This window comes from Aethalodelphis obliquidens, unplaced genomic scaffold (assembly GCF_003676395.1).
Source record: "Aethalodelphis obliquidens isolate GAN/ISIS:26980383/991018 unplaced genomic scaffold, ASM367639v1 scaffold134, whole genome shotgun sequence".
Lineage (NCBI taxonomy): Eukaryota > Metazoa > Chordata > Mammalia > Artiodactyla > Delphinidae > Aethalodelphis > Aethalodelphis obliquidens.
The window spans coordinates 607,361-615,953 of NW_020838078.1; positions in this window are offsets into that span (position 1 = coordinate 607,361).

Sequence of the window (8,593 nt, forward strand, 5' to 3'; positions counted from 1 at the left end):
ATTTAGTAATATTATCCAGAGGTATAAAATGTCTTATATACGTAACATACATGCATTTTTACATACATAAAGACACACAAAAACTTATAGAGGCATATAGATGTTTTAGAGATTTTATTTAAAAATTTCAGCTGTAAATCCGTGAAGCATAGTAATAAATTTTCACTTGTTTACCACCACCTTATATTTATAACTAAATTGTGTTTCTGGCAAATGGACAAGTCAAAGTTAACTGTTTACCAATATTTGTGGAGGTGACTTAAGCTTTTCTTTTGCCCTAATATGTAATTTGATGGAAGCTGTGGACTAAATTTTAGGTCAGTGACCAATGAAACACATAGCAGCTCTCTGGATGTATCCTAACTCATACGAGTATACAAGGCATAAAGTTATGTTTCCAAATAGCTTTTTTTTCCTAATTTCAACTATAGGTATTTGCTTTTGGGGATCTATTAGTCCCTGGATAGGACTTGATTTAGATCAAGAGAGCTATAGTTAAATAGACTATGGAGCTGTGGGGCTGAAGTAAAATGGGAAAAGTGTGGCAGGGTGAACAGAGAGATGGAGGAATCATGGTTATGAAGTGGGACATATGAAAGGACTCAAGGAAACTGGAGGGGATATCCAAGCAGTAAATGGAGCATCTCTGATGGGAAGAGGAAGAGGTTTTAGAGGAACCCATTTGGGAACCATAAATTTCCCAAAGAGGCCACTGAAGTGCCAAATTATTCCTAGTAAAATCACACCAGCAAGGAAGAAAGCAGACAGAGTTAAGCATATAGTCAACAGGGGTTCAAGAGGTCGGTTTTCAGTTCACTGAGATGCTCCAATGTTTGGAACTAGTGGTACTATATATATATATATATATATATATATATATATATATATACCTATGAATAGAGAAATTTGGGACTCTAACACAGCTTGTGCTTGCCTGGGCCTCTAACCAAACTTCTTAGACAGAAACCTAAGAATCTAACCTGACTTTGTTTTTGTTTGTTTTCTGGTACTATAACCAAAATTCTAGAGTGTACTCAAAATCTTATGAATAAAAATCTGTCTCTACAAGATTCAAATGACATTTGTCTGGACCAATGGTTTAGTAATCAGACTCACCCAAGGATCTCCAATCAAACAGTTAGGAAAGAAGATGAAGTCTCCATTGGTATATGCTTTGGTTCCTGAGTGAGTTGCCAAGGGCTCCAAAATTAAATCTTATCTATCCAAGTTGCAGATTATTACTGTCAAAGAAGAACCAGAGTTTTGAAAGGATAAAAACTAATTTTACTCAGGACTATTAAGATATGGAAATAGAGAGCTCAGTGTAGAAATAGAATAAAATTCTAATTCAGCATGGACAAGTGTGAATTTATAGCAAGAGAACCTGGCTGGGTTCAGTGGATGGAAAATTACTAAGAGGACATATGAAGGGTATGGGGGATTTTGGCTAAATCAACCTAACAGGATCCTTGCTGAAGACAGGCCAGGTTGTGGTGGATGGGGGAGGACAAAAAATCAGGTTAGATATTGAGGGTAATCCCTACTGAAGTATAAGAGACCCTTGGAAAACTGTCTTAGCAACATCATTATGATAAGGCTATCACAAGGATGTGCACAGATGGTCCTAGGGGAAGGTTCAAAGTGTTTGACTAAAGTTTGGTGAAGAAAATAATCTGTGTCACTGTGAAAGGAAAATTGGAAAAATATTGTATAAGGAAGGTAAAGAACAGTGTGTCTTATATATAGAACAACCTTAGGGTGTCTCTTAGTACAATGATGCTCTGTGATTAACATTAAGATAAATCTACAACAACCCAATCCAAGCAGGACTAGTAATGTCCCAGACCCTTTAGGATTGAAAGCTTTTAATTCACCAAGTAAATAGCCACCACCTGTTGAGGTGTTAGCTGATGAAAAAAGAATACAGAATGAATAGTAGAAAAATATAGTTATATATACCTCCTTTATAACATTGCTGACCAACTACAGCAATAAGGACAATAATTGCCATGAGTATTTTCTCCTTTGTTATGAATATATTAGTGTGTATATATACACGTATTAAGCAAATATATTCTTTTCTATCCTCTCTTATTTCCCTATCATGTATTTAGGAGATATACTGTCTTCATATCATGGTATTTAGGTATTGTTAATTTTACATTGTACAATTTTTATGGGATATCTAGAAGAGTAAACAAAACACGAGGATTTTACCTCTTTTGTGGAGAAGGAGTTAGTGTGTTTTGGTAGTATGCAGGATACTTCCATCATGTTAGGCAGAATTTAACCGATTATTTTCTTTATTTGAAATTTAAGTATTGTTGAAGATGATGGGTATAAGTGTTAAGTTGACAAGGGGTAAATTTATGATGGTTAATTTTAGAGTTAACTTTATTGGGCTAAGTCCAGATAGTGGATAAAACATTATTTCTGGGTGTGACTGTGAGGGCTTTACTTTCTTTTTTTTTTTCTGCGGTACATGGGCCTTTCACTGTTGTGGCCTCTCCCGTTGTGGAGCACAGGCTCTGGACGCACAGGCTCAGCGGCCATGGCTCACAGGCCTAGCCACTCCGCAGCATGTGGGATCTTCCCGGACTGGGCCACGAACCCTTGTTCCCTGCATCGGCAGGTGAACTCTCAACCACTGTGCCACCAGGGAAGCCCCCTGTGAAGGCTTTTCTGCAAAGGATTAGCATTTGATTCAGTCAGTATACTGAGTAAAGAGATCCAGCCCCAGCAATTTTTTGACAGCATTATCTAATCACAATAGAGACCCACAATAGAAAAAAATGGCAAAGGAAGACAAATAACTTCTCCTCTCCTAGAGCTGGAGCATTTATTTTTCCAACTCTCTGACATCGGAACTCTTGGTTCTCAATCTTTGGACTCTGATATTTACACCAGTGGCCCTTCATTCTTACATCTTTAGCATAGGGCTAGAAGTTATTCCATGGGCTCCTCTGCTTTTAGGACTCCGAACCTAGACACAATTTACCACATAATTTTCTGATCATTAAGCTAGTAGATGACAAAGAGTGGGACTTCTGTCCTCTATAACTACCTGAAACAATTGCTATAATAAATATCCTCTTTTGTCTACTTATTGATTATCTATCATCTAGTTATCTATCATTTATCTTTATCTCATCATCATCCTCTGTCTTTTCTCTAGCTATATATTATCTACCTATCTAACCCATATATTCTGTTTTTTTCTGGATAACCCTTACTAATATACACTTGGAATGGATGGAGAGTGATTCTAGAGAACATAATTTTATTTTATTTTATTTTTTTATTGAGGGACATTTTTTGGTCTGTTGAAGGATTTTCAATCAAAAGGGGAAATGATGGAAAAATCTGCACATATTTTGAAGTATGGGGAAGTCATTCTGTCTTATATGTGGTTTAACAAACTTTACTGACCAGAGCAGCCTATACTGTGATCTTTTGGACATGTATTGTAATTGTACATCCACTTTGGCCATTGAGGAGGGGAATGCATTTGAAAGTCAAAATGGAATAGCTGTGGTCCAGACATCCAGGGTAAAACTAGATGGCCATGATGGACATGATTTTAGACGTTTCTGTATTGCTGAGAAGTTGAGTTTTCTGAGCTGTATTAGATATGGGACACCACTAGCCATTGTCAAAGTAGTGTCTGCTGGCAGATGGTAGCTACAACTTTATGACCTCAAGGTCTCCTCTTATAACTATTAAATTTTTAGACAATAAAAGTGCTCTAGATCATATGTTAGCAGAAAAAAATGGGAGACATATAGTGGCCAATAGCTTCTGTTATGTATATGTTAATACCATATGTCAGTTGAGTTTTACCTAAGGTCATCTTAAAGTGGTATTCCCTTAACTCATCTGTAGTTATTTCCCCAGATCTATATTGCATGATTGGAATAGAGATACTAATAGCTGGCAGAATCTCCTCACAGGTTTCTGTCTGCAAAATGATGGATATTAACATGCAAAAAGTCATATGAAAGTCATTTGAACTGCCTCCACCTTGTAAAATAGTAAACCAAAAGCAATACCACACTCCTGGTAGAAGTGCAGAGATGCGTGCCACAATCAAGATGCAACAATGTAGATTCCCACCACATCTCCAAAAATTATTTTATTAGGCCTTGTAGAAGATATGACTATTAGAGAATAACAGCAGATTAAGGAAATCTTAATCATTGGTGATACTAACTTCAGCTGTTGTACCAGATGTGATTTTATTGCTTGAGCAAATTTACATATCTCCTGGAATTCATTTACCAGCTATTACCCTGGCACAACATTTTCCTCCATACATGTTCATAAGGCCCACTAGAAGCAGTTTCCATCCAGGCAAGAACAAAAATACACCTTTACTTTCTCCCTCAGGAGTACATCAATTCTCCAGCTCTACGTCACAATTTAATTTGCAGAGAACTTGATTGTCATTTCCTTCCACAAGATATCTTACTGGCCCTTTATATTGATAACATTATGCTTTATGGACCTATTGAGTGGGAATATCAAATTATGTAGAGTTACTTTTGTCATTTATATGTAAAATGGTGTGGAATACATCCGAATAATTCAAGGACCTTCTACCTCTATGAAATTTCTATGAGTCCAGTGGCTTAGGGCATATCCAGATATCCCTTTTAAGATAAACAATTAGTTGTTGCATCTGACCCCTCCTACCACCGAGAGAGAGGCACAGCCACTTTTATATAACAAAGTACTGGCAGCATTAGCCAGTCAGGCAATAAAAATCATTAGTTATTGTGGAAACACAAATAAAAATTACAATGATATATCACCTCACAACTGTCAGTATGGCTATCATCAAAAAGTCAAAAAATAAAGTGCTAATGTATATATATATATAATATAAAATATATAATAATCATATATAATATATATACATACATATATATAAGTATATATATTATATATATATTTAATCACACACACAAATAAGTAGATAAGTTTTTGCATCTAGTTCCTCTTACAACCAAGAAAAAAGGAAAATGAACATCTTTGGATTTCTGAGGCTATATATTTCTAATTTGAGTGTGTTACTCTTGGCCCATTTATCCAGTGACATGGAAAACTGCTCGTTTTGAGTGGGGCTCACAAAAAGAGAAGGCTTTGCAACAAGTCTAGCCTGCTATGCAAGATGCTCTGCAACTTGGGCCATGTATTCCAGCAGACCCAATGCTCTAGAAGTTTCAGGGGCAGAAAAAGATCTTGCTTGGGTCCTTTGGCAACCCCTATAAGTGAAGCACAAGGCTGATTTTTAGGATTTTGGAACAAGGTCATGATATCATCCACAGATACTTACTCTACTTTTGAGAAACAGCTCTTGGCCTGCTACTGGACCTACAAGAGACTGAATGCTTGACCATGGGCTGCCAAGTTACCATGTGACCAGCACTGCTCCTCCTGAATTGAGTGTTATCTGACCAGGTAAGGCATAGCATTTGGAATGCACTGAAGTACCACACCTTGAAAAAAAAGTGATATATGCATGATAGAGTCAGGGCAAACTCTGAAGGCAAAAACAATTAGATAAAAAGCCCTAAGCCCATGGAACCTACTCCTGAAGCACTGCCTTCTCTCTCCTAACCTCCACTTATGACCTTATGAGGAACACTCTTAGTAGTTGACAAAGGAAAGAGAAATGCAGGCCTGGTTTAATAATGTTTCTGCACAATATGTAGTCATTACCCAAAAGAGGAGAGTTGCAGCCATAAAGTCCCTTTCTGGAAAGGGAATCATCCCAGTGGCACGATATCAGGCAGTTTACCCAGTTGTTCACTTTGTTTGCAAGAAGAATTGTCCAGAAGTGCTGCTATGTATCATTATGTAACATTTTTGAACTGGGGACAATGCTTTGGATTGATAGTCAGAACCTTGAAAGGAACATGGTTGGAAAATTAATGACAATGAGATTTTGGTAAAGGTCTCAATGGGTAAGAAATCCCATGAAGATATTTCTCCTTTCATGGAACGTTTGCAAAAGGTAGACTTCAGCAGAAAAGGATTTCAATGATTAAGTGGATAGGATGATGCATTCTATGGGTACTAGTTAGCCTCTTTGCCCAGCTGTCACTGCCATAGCCCAAAGGGCTCATGAACAAATTCATGAACAAAGTATCTATGGTTGCATGAATGGAAGTTATGCAAGAGTTAGCAACATTAACTTTCACTCACCAAGGCTGAGTGCTCAATAAACCAGGAGGTGAGAGCAACACTGATCCTCTCATATGGAATCACTTCATAGGGTGATCAGCCAGCTACCTAGTTACAGGTTGATTACAGTAGATCCTTTATATAATGGAAGGAGATGGACTTTTCATTACTGGAATAGACACAACCTTAGCACACTTTGCTTTGCCTCTATGCAATGATACTGCCAAAACTATCACCTGTGGACTTAAAGAATGCCTTATCCACTCTTCTGGTATTTTACTCAGGATTGCTTCAGATTAAGAAACTTACTTTACACAGAAGATTTGTGGTAATAGGACCATGTTCATTCAATTTACTGTCTTACCATGTGACCCACAATCCTGAAGCAGATGATTTGATATCATGGTGGAAGGACATTTTGGTGGCTCATTTACAATGCCAAGAGGTAACAACATAAGTGTTCTAACAAGGTTCTCCAAGGAGCTGTATATGCTTTGAATAAGGGTACTCTTTCTTTGATATCCAGTATTCATGGGTTCAGGAATCAGGGGTGAAAGTGGGAGGGACACCACTCATTATTTCTCCTAGTGCCCACTAGCAACATTTTTTAAAAAATCATTAACGAATAATTTAATAATGAATATTATCTTTCTTCTCCATTGGGAGATGAAGGGAAGGAAATTCTCTAGTGAAATTTGTTACAAAAATCAGAGATGCACTCACTGCAGAAGAATTGTTTCCAGTTAGTACTAACTACAAGGCCCAGATTCAACAAAAGCAAGTCACTTTTGGAATTCAACTATAAAAGTCTAAAGTGGATATGATGAAAGCACTACGTTTGTTTTTGTTTTTTTTTTTGCGGTACGCGGGCCTCTCACTGTTGTGGCCTCTCCCGTTGTGGAGCACAGTCTCCGGATGCGCAGGCTCAGCGGCCATGGCTTACGGGCCCAGCCACTCCGCGGCATGCGGGATCTTCCCGGACTGGGGCACGAACCTGCGTCCCCTGCATCGGCAGGCGGACTCTCTACCACTGCGCCACCAGGGAAGCCCCAAAGCACTACGTTTATTAAAACCTCATTGTTTTGGAGTATCTTTAACTTTTTTTTTTCCACACACACTGTATTTTATTTTTATAAGAGATAAATAAACTGACACCAAGCATTGTAAATGGATGATCACAACAAAAGCAACAATGATTTCAATTACCAAACAAGAAACACACTCATACTATGTCATAATATTCACATTCAGTCCAGCAATCTTCCACTATAACAGCTCCTTTACTTTGCAGTGAAAATTGATTTGTATATTTTTGGCCTCTGAGTACTTGTGGGATTTATTTTTTATTCAAACAGGAAGTGACAAAAATTATAATCATCCTCATCAGTTCACTCAGTCCCATGTAATTAATTTTTTTTTTTACCATCTCCCCTTTTCAATTTATTAGGCTAATTTCACAACCTCATTGAAATGCCAGAGCACATCAGATAACTTTTGAAGAAGCCATAAAGTGTAATACTGTATTGATTAACCATTTCTTCTTTTACCTGTTTTTGGAGGGGGTTGTTTAATTTGTGCTTGAAATAAATAGTACATGTTGCAAAATATGCGGCATGTGGGATCCTCCCAGACCGGGGCACGAACCCGTGTCCCCTGCATCGGCAGGCGGACTCCCAACCACTGTGCCACCAGGGAAGCCCTAGTATCTTTTTTTTTTTTTTTTTAACATCTTTATTGGGGTATAATTACTTTACAATGGTGTGTTAGTTTCTGCTTTATAACAAAGTGAATCAGTTATACATATACATATGTTCCCATATCTCCTCCCTCTTGCGTCTCCCTCCCTCCCACCCTCCCTATCCCACCCTTCCAGGCTGTCACAAAGCACCGAGCCAATATCCCTGTGCCATGCGGCTGCTTCCCACTAGCTATCTACCTTACTACGTTTGTTAGTGTGTATATGTCCTTGACTCTCTCCCGCCCCGTCACAGCTCACCCTTCCCCCTCCCCATAACCTCAAATCCGTTCTCTAGGAGGTCTGCGTCTTTATTCCTGCCTTACCCCTAGGTTCTTCATGACATTTTTTTTTCTTAAATTCCATATATATGTGTTAGCATACGGTATTTGTCTTTTTCTTTCTGACTTACTTCACTGTGTATGACAGACTCTAGGTCTATCCACCTCATTACAAATAGCTCAATTTCATTTCTTTTTATGGCTGAGTAATATTCCATTGTATATATGTGCCACATCTTCTTTATCCATTCATCCGATGATGGGCACTTAGGTTGTTTCCATCTCTGGACTATTGTAAATAGAGCTGCGATGAACATTTTGGTACATGACTCTTTTTGAATTTCGGTTTTCTCAGGGTATATGCCCAGTAGTGGGATTGCTGGGTCATATG